Source organism: Mustela putorius, unplaced genomic scaffold (assembly GCF_011764305.1).
Source record: "Mustela putorius furo isolate JIRA1106 unplaced genomic scaffold, ASM1176430v1.1 tig00000275_pilon_pilon_pilon, whole genome shotgun sequence".
Lineage (NCBI taxonomy): Eukaryota > Metazoa > Chordata > Mammalia > Carnivora > Mustelidae > Mustela > Mustela putorius.
The window spans coordinates 2,055,897-2,069,115 of NW_025421341.1; the positions used below are offsets into that span (position 1 = coordinate 2,055,897).

At 47.6% G+C, this 13,219-nt stretch overlaps 1 protein-coding gene across 3 annotated transcripts in view; it reads left to right on the plus strand.

The window, feature by feature from the left end:
• Positions 1-13,219, plus strand: part of SLC39A10 (solute carrier family 39 member 10) — a 136,217-nt gene that overhangs the window by 58,737 nt on the left and 64,261 nt on the right. The window contains exon 1 of one of the 3 annotated variants that reach the window (XR_006606324.1): positions 11,200-11,556. The exons of 1 other annotated variant lie outside the window; for it this stretch is intronic. The gene's annotated coding sequence lies outside the window, so the exon portion shown is untranslated. Of the gene's footprint in view, positions 1-11,199; positions 11,557-13,219 lie in introns of those variants that run through there. One more of the 3 variants, XM_004772148.3, reaches the window with a different exon arrangement.

Here is a 13,219-nt window from a genome sequence, read left to right on the forward strand (position 1 = left end):
AGATTTGGTCGTGGACTTGTTTGGAGCTGGCACTGCCGTTCTAGTGATTCAGCCACTGCTATCTTTATAGCTTCAGAAGAACATTTTTGTTGGCAAAAACAATTTGGCCCTTCATTTCTTAAAATGGGAGTTGAGAATTTAGCAAGTACATTTTTCTTCTCTCTCTCTCTCTCTCTCTCTCTCACACACACACATACACACACACGATAAATAGCTTAGTGGTTTAAGATCAAGGCTTTTGAGCTCAGACTGTGGGTTTGAACTTTAGCAGATATCCCCCAGGTGGGCAAGTTACACAACTTCTCTGCAGTTATTTTCTTGTCAGGAAATTGGGTATCATGACAGTAAATAAGGTTGTTGTGAGAATTAAATAAGAAAGTGCATGTGTGGACTTAAGACGTAGGAAAGTTCTGATGCCTGGTAAAACATTCAGCAACTTCATTAGCAGTGGTAGTAACAGTATCAGGATAGAGAAGTTACAAAAACCTGATAACCTTCCCCAAATGCTGCCACTATTAATGGAGTTTACAGACTACTTCCACGTGTTTATTTCTCCAAACACACCGTCTCATTATACGAAGTTCTGCAGGGTTACACACCCGGCGTTCTGCTCAGTCAAACCAGTCATTCAAAGCACTTTGTTGGGCCTTGAGAGGACCTCGTCAGTTATGGCGGCTCCCGTGGCCCTTCTTCTGGAGGAGTTTGGTTAGGAACAAAACACAACTAAAGACACACAGAAAGGGGGACACATTGGGGGGAAGGGGGCTTTAAACCTGATAAGAACTATAAAGGAAAGAAAACAGTATCTAATGAGAAGAGAATCATGTTAAGTTAGTGCAGGAGAAGAGGGTTCTCGAGTTAGAGACGGCCTCTCGGAGAAAGGGAAACTGAAAGGATGAGACAGCTTCTGGTCAAATCTAGATTGCCCGTTAGCTGCAGAGCACTGTGCCATATAAATACACCATGAAAATTACCTTTTTTTTTCCCCCAAAGAAAAACAAATTCCAGGTCAGAGGCCTGATCGAGCCCCGCGTTAGGCTCCCTGCTCCGTGGGAAAGTCTGCCTCTCCCTCTCCGCCCCTCCCTCCCACTCATGAACTTTCTCACTCTCTCTCAAATAAATAAAATCTTTAAACAACAGCAACAACAACAACAACAACAAAAACCGGATTCTTCATCAAATGCTATTAACGCTGGAAAATCAAGTGATACTCTGTTGTAAGCAGTATATATTTTTTAAAGATTTTATTTATTTGTCAGAGCGAAAGAGAGCACCAGCAGGAGGAGCAGCCACAGAGGGAGGGGGAGAACCAGACTCCTGCCCAGCAGGGAGCCTGATGTGGGTCTCGATCCCAGGACCCTGGAATCACGACCCGAGCCAAAGGCAGCTGCTTAACTGACTGAGCCACCCAGGAGCCCTGTAAGCAGTATTTTATGAAATTCCACTGTGGTCCGTACTAACAACCTTTTGGTGGGTAATTGATGGTGGTGCTGATGGGGACCTCACTGTGGCTTTGATTATACCTTATTAGATGTCAGGGACTTAGCAAAGCATTTTGCCTACGTTATCTTATTTACCTCTATTAGTTCATTTAATCTTAAAAGCAACCCTGGAGTGTTTCTGGTAAAACACGGCTGATGGAACATGTGTGTTCATTTTTTCTCAACTAAAGATGACAAAAACGAAGTCATGAAGTCACGAAGATGCAGCTATAAAGACAGGGAAGATAATGGGCAAAAGTAATACACAGTTTGAAAGATAGAAAGGAAATAGTGAACTCTTTGCTCAGAGAATATAGACCGTGGGAATGGGAAGAGCAGGAAGAAGGAAGCCTGTGGGGGCTTCTAGCACCCCAGAAACACTTGCATTGTAAGCACTGGGGCCCTGTGAAAGAGGAGGTGAACGATATGTCTGGAACAAGAGGGCGTTTGAAAATCCGCGTAAGGAGCAGATTCTCTTATCTCCCAGATTACAAGTGTGTGTACTTGAGAGAGTTAAATCACGGTCTTCCTTATTGAAAGTCAACAGCAGACACCTAAAATTGATGAGATAGCAGGCTAAGCATCCCATTTTAACACACGGACGGACGTAATTCCCCGGAGCAAAGCTAAAGTAATGGAAGGTTCTGTTCTGGGAAGTAGATCCCAGAGTTGGTAATACACTGTTGTTTCTATTCTATTTTAATTTTTTAAAAATTGTGGTGAAATATACATAACCGAGTATATCATTTTAGCCATTTTTTTAAGGTCTGACACTGAAGCAAACAGGTTTTATTAGTATTTTATTAGTATTAGTAGATGAAGCAAAGTCCATTAGAAAGTTCCATTTCTTTCTTGCTAGCAAGAAATTACACAATATTAAGATATTATACAATATCTAAGATACTATACAATAAAGTCAAATGGATTTAAATCATCATAGTTGTTCTTGTGGTAAAGTATACACAAAATTTACCATTTTAGCCATTTCTAAGTGTGCAGTTCAGTTGCATTAAGTAAGTTCACAGTGTTGTGCAGTCATCATTACCCTTCTCCAGACTTTTTTCATCTTCCCAAATTGAAACTGTCCCCGCTGAACATGAACTCCCCATTCTCTTCATCACCCTCTCCTCTACCCACATGGTAACCTTGGTTCTGGCACTTTCTGTCTCAATGTGCTGGTCTAGGTGTCTCATATCAGAAGAACCGTTTAGTATTCATCTACTAATACTTGTTTTCGTGTCCAAAGTACTTCTCTTAGCATAATGTTTTCATGATTCATTTGTATTCTAGCATGTGATTTCGATTTGAAATTTAGAGCTAATGTTAATGTATTGCTTTCATAAAAGTAGAAAGTAAAACAAACAAACCCCTGCACATGACGCTCAGTTTTGAGGTACTGAACACAGCAGAACGGTGAGGTTTAAGAAGGGTGTTTCAAGGCCACGGCTACTAAGTTAACGCAGCCAGGCTTCCTGGTTGGATTCTATCTCCTCGATGCTTGCCAAATCAGCATTTTTTGTAAATCCATGATTACCTCACATGTGGATTATTGCTGTATAACAGCTAACGTATTCATTTTCTATTTCTGCTGTCACAGTTACTCGGGCGTTGGTGACTTAGAACGATACACATACATTATTTTATAGTTGTGTTGGCCAGAGTTCCGACATAGGTCTCACGGGGCCACAGGCCTTCGGGAGGGAGCCCTTTCCCTTCTTTTCCAGCCTCTAGAGGCCACCCACGCTCCTTCGCTGGTGCCTTTCTTCCTCGAGCAACATAAGCATCATCACTGCGGGTTTCCATAGTCCCAGCACCCTCGGACTTTCCTGTCTCTGCCTGCCTTTGCGATCACATGGAGCCTGCCCGGCTAATTTGGGATCATCTCCCCATCTGAAGGTTTGCTAACCAGCCACCTAGCTCTGTCCCCAATCTTGACTTTTCCTTTGCCATGTATACTAATGTTCATAGGTTTGAGAGATGAGAATGTGGACATCATTTGCCCTGGGTGGTGGGAGGCATTACTCTGCCTACCCAACTAATGGTTTTACCTACTTCCCCCTCGACTGTGATCATGATGCTTGAAGTCCTTCAGGAGCTCTTACTGCCGTCAGGGTAGCGTTCACACTCTTCTGCAGGGTACACAAAAACCCAGTTTACTCACTCCTCTATTCCCGTATGTCAAAAACACACATCAGCACCCCGGGTTTCAGTTCCCCAATTGAGAACCAACCTTTTACTCATTTTGCCCCTCTCCTTGCGTTGCTCTGCCCTCTGCCCTTTACTAGGCTCTGTCCTACTCATCCCTCAGTCAGACCTTGGATGCCACTTCCTCTTTGAAGGCCTTTTTGCTTTGGTTGCCACAGCAACCTGCCTCGCTCCAGTATAGCACTTTCCATACTGTTCTGAAGTTGCCTTCTTTTATGATCTCCTTGACCGGATTGTAAGCTACCGAAAGGCAAGAATCCTATTTTACTCACCCTCATTTCCTAGCTAGTTAACAAGAGCAGCTTGCCAGCATAAAAGGGACACCAACTTTTGCTTGAAGATATTTCCAACCCTTAATTAACACTGGTCTGTTTTTCCAAGGAGACTTGCAGAGGATAGAGCCATGTCTAAGGACTGGAATGGAGTGAACAGTTAATCCCCTAAGTGGATTTCACTGTAAATTTGCTGGGATATATTTGCCTGTACCTGACCGAGACTTTAGCGATGAGCACGTTAATAGCTCACTTTTACGTGACTGATCCAATTTGTTAACATGCACTTGATTCTACTTAATTTTTAATACAACTTTACTGGTATAAATAAATACTTGAACAACTATATCAAATAGCCATAAAGAGGGGAAAGCTTTCAACTAAATGTATAGCCGGATTGGCTAATTAACTTTCTAATTTAAGAGACTGTGGAATAAACATCTCCCTTGGAATTGATTCAAGCTAGTCAAGCTGAAAGAGAAAGCAAGAAAGAACGAATGTTCACATTATAAGTACCTTGAAATGTTTCTATGCTATTCTTTGTTCCATTTAAAATTTCCATTGACCTGCAATGTTTACAGACCAAAAAGCCACCAGTTTATGGTTCTACAGATTTTTTTTTAAACTACCAACCTTTGCAGAGAAACTAATACAGGTCTCCTCACAACAACTGGGAGAGCCTTGATAGGAGAGGGAAAGTAATGCGGGGGTTGCGCGAGCACAGCCTCCAGAGCCAGACTGTTTGCACTGGGGTCCTGGGTCTGCCACGTGCTATGTGACCACCTCAGTTTTCTTCATCTGTGAAATGGGCATAATGATACTTACCTCGCAGGGCTATACGGGGGTAAAATACCATATTTAACTCACTTAAACTGATCGACGCATTTCAGACTGGACATCTTCCTGTATTTAGGGTGGGAAGAAAGACTGTGAACCCTAATTGCCTAGGGAAAGGAACTGTCACTGTAATTGGAATGAAACCTGAGTTGATGAAAGTACCGACTGCAGGTGAGCTCCTCTGCGAGGAAGCAAGCTAAGCATAGTAGGTTCTTAGTTATTGACCACGGCCAGAATTATTCCTCAGAAAACATTGGGGGGAGCATCTAGACCTCTCTAAAGATGTGAAATGGTACAAAGAGGTGGTTTATGGGATTCTATGAAGAATGCAAAAATGGCTTATTCTAGTAAAAATAAAATATAATTTGGGCTTTACTTAGCAACAGTGCAAGAAAAATGTGGAAATCCCTAAAAGCTACTCTTGTTTTGACAATTCATTTATTGCCTTCCCTGATGTTTAGAATTTTGCTGCATTCTTGCTGTCAAATTTTTAATAAATAAAGGTAAGCAATGTTAGTTAAGCAAAACCTAGTGTATCTTGATTTTTAAAAGATGTATTTGTTTTCATAAATGTCAGTTGTAAAATGGGTCTCATTAATTATCTTGGAATCTCCAGGCAGGATCTGAAATATGCTCTTATGTGATGACATTTTAAATGAATTTTAAAAATGAGTTTATTAATTTTAACCAGTAAAGCAATTGAACCGCTTTAAAAAATACTTACATGGAGGGGCACCTGGGGGGCTCAGTCAGTTAAACATCTGACTTTGGCTTTAGGTCATGATCTCAAGGTCATGGGCTGGAGAGGGTTGGCCCCCTGGGTTCAGCAGGGAGTCTGCTTCTCTCCCCCTCCACCACCTTTTCCCTTTGCCCCTTCCCTGCTCCTGTATGTGCGCACACTGTCATTCAGATAAATAAAATCTTCTAAAAAAATATTTACATGGTAACTTCCTGCTAATTCATCCACAAATCCTCTTCAAATTTGCAGTGTCCATGTGGATTCTTTGTGTGGCCTTTTTAGTTCCTTTGGACTGAGAGTTAAGGTTTGGAAAGTTGTTGGTTTTTTGTTTTGTTTAGTTTTGTTTTTTTCTTTCTTTCCCTGTGCTTTTGGAGTTCTAAAATACCCCCAAATTGCTGCCTGTTGGCAACTAGGCCCCCACGTTTGGGTGAAGCGACTGCTTATTGGACCTACTGGTTTTCTTCGTCTTCGGATTCTGTGAGTGAACAAGGCTGGCTAGAAGCAAGATTGAGAAGTTGGCAGTTTGTTTGGTTTTCCTTTTGTCCCTGTGCACCATGCTACCCTGAGGAAGCGAGGCAGTCATATTTCCTCCCTTCTTAAAACTCCATCTTCTTCAGAAAAGGTATGAAAAATATTTTTGCAGCAGTATAAATAGGTAATAAAATAGTAGTAACATCCCTTCGGGTCAAAGTCCCTTTGGTTTCAAGTCCCAGGAATAAAGTTCTAAATGTGGAATGGCAGGGATTGGTGAGCACCATCGACTAGGTCTGGGGCAAGACGTCTTCCTGGTACCATCACGCGGGCCAGCGGTGATCCGCCAGTCACCGTGGCTCCGGCTGTGAGCCGCTTCTTTTCACTCCTTCTGGGGGATATCGTGGCTTCTAGGCTCGGCTCATTCCCATTTTCGAAAGGACTTGACGTAGTAAATCAGGAACTTGAAGCCTCTCGTTGTTGTCCTCCTTCCTGTCTGATGTTAGAAGTTCTTGGGTTTGTGCTGGGACGAACCCAGACTGCGGGATCTGCCTAGTGCAGTGTTAGCATCATCTAGGCAGATGACATAAAGTGAACTTTCCTACTGGAGGTGGGGAGTCGTTTGAGCTGTTCTATTTGTTGCATTTCTCTAATTGTTGCATTTCTCCAGTCTGTTTTCGTTTGTGCAGATAACCTGAAGCTCATTTTATTGCGTACGCCTACCGACTCAGAACGGTCTCCCCGGACAGGCACATCAGTCAAATTAGTCTCTCACCAGGGCGGGATGGGTCGCGCTCTCCCTGCCTTTGGACCCTCCCCAAAGTGGTGGGCTCTGTGGCGGAGGATGGTCTTACCCGTCAATGAGTCCTCATTAGAAAGGGCGACAGCGCAGCTGCACGGCTCTAATGAGAGCTTCCGTGCAAACTCTCAGTCTGTCTTAATTTTAGGAATGGCGGGTATTTAGAGGAGATGGCAGAGCTGTACTTTCTCAAGGGATCAGCAAATGACTGCCCCACAGACCCATTTCCCGTCCTGACCGTGGGCTTGACATGGTAGACGTCACACAGTGCTGCACGGCTTCAAGAATTAGAAATGGGGCGTGCCTTTTGTATTTCTCTGGCTTCCGACCTGGAGTGGTTGTCCTCCGTGTCCAGGCTGAAACACATAGTCTCCAAAAGTGAGTAGACAGTTGTTAATTTTGAGGCCTAGGTATATATATATATATATATATATATATAAAGTTATTTATTTATTTATTTATTTGACAGACAGAGAGCACAAGTAGGCAGAGAGGCAGGCAGAGAGAGAGGAGGGAAGCAGGCTCCCCGCTGAGCAGAGAGCCTGATGCGGGGCTTGATCCCAAGACCCTGAGATCATGACCTGAGCTGAAGGCAGAGGCTTTAACCCACTGAGCCACCCAGGTGCCCCTATATATTCTTTTTTCAATTCATTAACCCCTTTTCCTGATACTTTGTACCCAGCCCTCCGAACTCAGGGCTGTCTATCCGTATAATCTAGTCTTCCTTGTTCTCTTCCCTCTAGGCATGACTTTGTCTGAACCAAACTTTTTGGCCAAGTAAAAATCAGTTTATTTATTTTTATTTTTTTAAAGATCTTATTTGAGGGATGCCTGGGTGGCTCAGTGGGTTAAGCCGCTGCCTTCGGCTCAGGTCATGATCTCAGGGTCCTGGGATCGAGCCCCACATGGTGCTCTCTGCTCAGCAGGGAGCCTGCTTCCCTTCCTCTCTGCCTACTTGTGATCTTTCTCTCTCTCTGTCAAATAAATAAATAAAATCTTTAAAAAAAAAAAAAGATCTTATTTGAGAGAAAGAGAGTGAGTGAGGAAGCACAACAGAGTGGGGGCAGAGGGAGCGGGGGGGGGGCAAAGGTAGCGGGAGATGCAGGCTCCCCAGTGAGCAGGGAGCCGGAATTGGGGCTCCATCCCATGCCCCCCAGGATCATGACCTGAACTGAAGGCAGATGCTAAATCAACTGAACCACCCAGGAGCCCCTAAAAATCAGAGTTTAAACTGAATATGAATTATAGGAGTTTTTAAAATCTTTAGTTATTACTCATTTTAATTCATGGAAAGAACAGTTGTTTGAAAGGTCTAATGTCTTTAAATCAGTAATGTTCTTTAGAAATTTAATTAAAAGTTCTTAACTTTGTTGTGGATGGTGACAATTTTCTCCTCTACTAGAGGGAAACCAAGATTATGACATAGACTTCCTTTAGTCACAAGTAAGGATTGAGGTAGGAAGTGTGGTTCTTATTTTCTGTATTTATTGCAGCTGGTTCTTTTCTAATCCTCTGAAGAGCAAAATTTATTTGATAGAGAGAGAGAGAGCGCGAGCACAAGCAGGGGGAGCAGCAGAGGGAGAGGAAGAAGCAGCCTCCTCATTGAGCAAGGAGCTTGAATGGGGGACTCTATCCCAGGACCCTGGGGTCATGTCCTGAGCCAAAGGCAGATGCTTAACAGACTGAGCCACCCAGGTGCCTTAGGCCATTGGCTTTATTATATCATGACTCAAAAAGGTAGATTGGTCATGCTTAATATTTTAGATATGTGAAATAAAACTGAACCAGTGTGAATCAGTAAAACAAATGAAAAGTAAACCATGTACAAATAATTTAGTAGTCTCTCTTTCCCCTCAAGCTTTTGCATATCATCTATACTGTTTTCATAGTTCTGGTGAGTTTCATAGTTCAGGTGAGCCTCTTTATGAATCAAATGGGGTGGATAGGAAAAAAAAAAAAAGAGTAACCCTTCTAGAAAGTTCTATGATGCTGCATGCCTGGGTGGCTTAGTTGCTTTAGTGTTCTTCCACTCTTGATTTTGGCTCAGGTCATGGTCTCAGGTTCAGGAGCAGGCTCACGGCTGTGTAAGGAGCCTGCTTGGGATTCTCTCTCCCCGCTACCTTTCTCTTTCACACATACGTGCTCTCTCTCTCTCTCGTTCTCTTTCTTAAGTAAAATGTTTTTTAAAAGTTCTATGTTTCTAATATATTAGAAGTTCCTTACTGATACAGTCCTTATATAGGAAATAGGCAAAAATAAACCGTACATTACAGTGATACTTTTGCAGCACTCCATTGTTTAACTCAGCAGGTGGTTTTGAGTAAGCCTTCAAGTCATTTGCTGAGATTCCTTTTCCCAGTAGGAAAAGTAATATACTAGTTTGCAGCTCATTTACTACTCTTCATCTTGCCCTAATCAGAGTGCATCTCCTTGGTCATGGATGAATGTTTGGGTAAATGTAAAGAAGGGGGAGGAGACACGGTCTGTTTTCAGGTGGGTCTACCCTACGGTCTTATGCAAGGATGATATTTAAAGTATGTAACAGTTGGTAAAGCAAGGGCACCAACCAATTAGAATGAAAGTCTTTGATAACAAGCGGGTCCTGTAGGTTCCCTGCCCGCCCCCTCCCCCCTTAGCCAGGAGTTAACCCAGTGGTTCCTGAAATGTGGGAGGTCTGGAGAATCCTGAGAGAAAGGGCTGGTGCAGGGGTAGGGGCTTGAGGAATTGACTTAAAACTGCAGCTGTTGACCAGCTTGTCTGGAAGGATTTGAATATGTGATGAATCAGTTCAGCTGCACTTGCGTGAACCAGCTGACCATTAAATAGCCCTTATAAAATGAAAAAGCATTGTGGGTACCCTAAGATACAGGGATGCAAGTACTGTATCTTACTGGTATTTAGCAGAAGGATACTACATATATGGTAAAGGCACTGATTGATGATAATGTGGTCAGTAAGATAATTATGAGCTTTAATATATAGGGGTCATTTGGACGCTTTTAATGCTTTGTACCTAGATGCACCATATTAATTTTATGAAATCTAAGGACTTTAGTTTTGCTTTTATGAGATCCAAGCACTTTAGAATAAATTTAGACCAATTCCCTTAATAGGTCCATAAATCTGAGGACCATGGTCATGGTCTCCCACAGTTAGTGATTATGGTGGGGCCTCAAGTGAGGACCAGAGTTGATCTCTCCCCTGCACGTTAGGAGTTCTGTCTGCCTAATGACAGATGTGGAAACTCGCAGTAGGTCAATGGAATGACTTTCCCAGACAAGAAGGAAGGGGTATGGGAAGCTTAGTACCTTGACAGACCACATTTACTAAGCACCCCACAGATGTTCTTTGTAGCACTACAAAACAAGGAATCTTGATTCCCAAAGAAGATACGCTGAACAGCAAGGGTATGTAGCCACACTAACCGGGTTTGGATTTCAGTTCTCCTTTGTGTTGGTTTTGGGATCGTAAGCAAATTACTTAACTTCCTGTGCCTCAGTTTCCTGGGGTGGGACAATAATATCTGTTTCGCCGTGTTATTAGTATGTATGTAAAGCACTTAGGGAGTAGCTGTCACACAGGAAGGCTTGCTATTACTATTGATCATGGTGTAGTGCGCTCTGCTAGACATCAGTAAGGCACCCCCAGAACTCACGGTGTTGGATTCCGGCTGGATGTACAAACAGGCACGCCAGGCCGAACACGGAGAAGCCTCGCCGGGAAGATAAAGAACTGCGGGAAGCAGAGTATTGCGGCAAAGGGAGGGTGTCCGGAGCCACCTTTTAAGAAAGTACGGGTTATGAATTGCTTAAGAAAGGGGGAGGAGACCATTCAGACGGCAGGGATGGTGTGAGCAAAGGAATGGGAGCAGGAATGAGCACGAGGTAGGCAGGAGCCCACGCACTCGCTGGGCTGGACCACGAGTTTTTGCCGTTGGGTGTTAGGAAATCATCGGTGAATTGGGTAGTCGGAGGCGGTGGAGGCCCTTGGCAAGTCGCCAGCGTCTCAGGACTGATCATAAACGAGCGACCGCTCTCGGAACTCAACTTTTCCTTTCGGACCGGGGAGGCCCACGGGAGCGCGCTTGGGGATGAACTGTGGGGTGGGCAGAGAGCTCTGCCGGAGACCTTGGACTGAGCCCTAAATGCGAGTTCCTTTTTGCCCGAAGAGACCGAGACGATATTTTAATAAAGGGATGGGGCGAAGTTGTGTAGATGGTCAACGTCTGCACAGATAAGCATCTCGGTTTCTGCAGCGTTCGCGCCCCGGCCCCCGTCCCGCCTCCGCCTCCCCGGGCTGCCGCAACCGACATGCAAAACCCCGAGCCGGGGCGAGCGGCGAAGGGCGCTCCACGCATGCGTCAGAAGCCGCCCAACTCCCCCGCAGCGTCCTTTCTTGGAACAAAACTACCGCGGAGCCACGGAGTTCCGCAGTTTACGTAGACTCGAATTTCCCCGGCTCGGTCCGTCCGTGTGCAAGCCGAGAGCGGCGCACTTCCCCTCCGCAAGTTGCGTTACCCGGAGTGAATGGCTGGGTGGTGCGTGTACGCCCAGAGCGTAGCACCCATAGGCGGACGGGGTGCGGCTGCGCAGGGACCTGAGTGGGCCTTCTACGCCGGCAGCGTAGCGCGGTGCCTGACGCGCGGGCCTCCGCGACGCACTTAGCGCAGCCGGCTTTGGTGAATACACGATTTGGTGCAGCCGGGGTTTGGTACCGAGCGGAGAGGAGATGCACACGGCACTCGAGTGTGAGGTAACTATAAAACCCCGATTTGTTTACATTCCCTCCCCCAGAACCGGCCCCGTGCGCCGCGGAGCCTGCGAGTCCCGGGACGGCGGGGGGGTAGACCGGGAGGCGAGAACCGGGGAGTCCGGGCCGGGTCCCTCGGGGATCCGGGCGCTGCAGTCCGCGGCGGCGGCGGCGGCGAGCCGGAGCGGAGCGCGCGGTGGGCTGCGCGTGGGGCGCCGCGGCCGCTCGTGTGCGCCCTGGGCCGCCGCGGCTGGGCGGCGGGGCGGCCGGCCTTCCGCGTGCGGGGCCCCGCGCTCCGCCCGGCCTCCTGTCGAGGCTGCGGACCCGCGCGGGCCGCGGGGGAGTGACCGCTGGGCGGGCGGCGGCGGTTGGGGGGCTGCGCGCGGGCGGCCTGGGGGCCGGGGTGGCGTCGGCGGAGGAGGCGGGGACCCTGCGGCCGGAGGGTGGGGGCATCCGCGGCCAGGCCTCGGCGGGGCTTGGCGGCGGCGGCGGCGACGAGCGCCCCGACTTCGCCCGCCGGTGCTTCACGCCGGTCTCTGGCGGGGTCGGGCGAGGGGCCCCCGGGATGGCGCCTCGGAGCCGCTGGTCGGCAGCGGGAGGCTAACGGACGGGGGCGCCGGTGCTCCCGTCGCGGGCGGCCCGGAGGCCTCGTGGACGCTCCGCCGCCCGGAGAGCCGAGGCGGGACGCGGGGGAGCCCCCGCTTGGGCGGGCTGGGGTCCCCCCGCGGAGGGCGGAGGGTGGGGCTGCGGGCCGAGGGGGTGCGGGAGGCCGGGTGGGCCCGGACGGGGGCGCGGCGGCCCGGCCTTTGTTCCCGGGGGCCGCGGGGGTCCCGGCTGGGGAGGGAGCGGGGGAGCCGCCGCGGCCCTCCGCGCCCCCGGGTCGGCCCAGCTCGCCTCCCCCGCGGGGTCCTCGAGTGCCCCCGCGACAGGGGGCTGTGAGCGCGCGGGCGCCGAGAGCATCTCCCGAGGCTCGTGTGAGGCGGTGCACGTGGGAGCCGCCGGTCGGGCCGTCCTGGGGGCGGGCGGGGAGCGGGAGCGGCGTCCGGCGAGGGTCGCTCGCGGGGGTCCCCGTTCGCGTAGGGAGCGGAACATGAAAGCGCATGGTTTATTCCACAGTAGGTTATCCTGGTTTTGCTTTTGCTTTTTTTCCATGGGTGCACTGCTCGGTGCTCCCGATTTCTCCTGAAAGTCGTTCCCGACGGGGAGAGCGGGCATGTGACCCGTTACGTAATTAGGAACAAGTTCTGCTCTGGAAAGGATGGAAATCGAGAATAGTTCATTGTAATCGGCGGAAAACCTGAAGTCAAGACTTCTGTACACTTTTTTTTAAGGACTTCCTGTTCTGCACATTTGAGTGCCTGTATGAGTCCAATCACTTGTTCAACCAGACAGCCCGGACCCTGAACTCGCCGAATTGTCGGGGGGTGGGGTGGGGTGGGGTATCCGTGACCAGTGGTAACGAAGAAAATCATGTGCTGGAGGGATTCTTTTTTTTTGGTTTGTTTGTTTGAAACCTGGGTGATACTGATTTTTAAATGTGGAGTATATGTAGGATTGCAACTAACCAATTACACTGAAATAATCCGAATACTAAATAAGATGAAGGAATCCATGCTTTATTAGAGCATTAAATATCAAGAGTAGTTTCAGGTCCAGTGCCGAATTT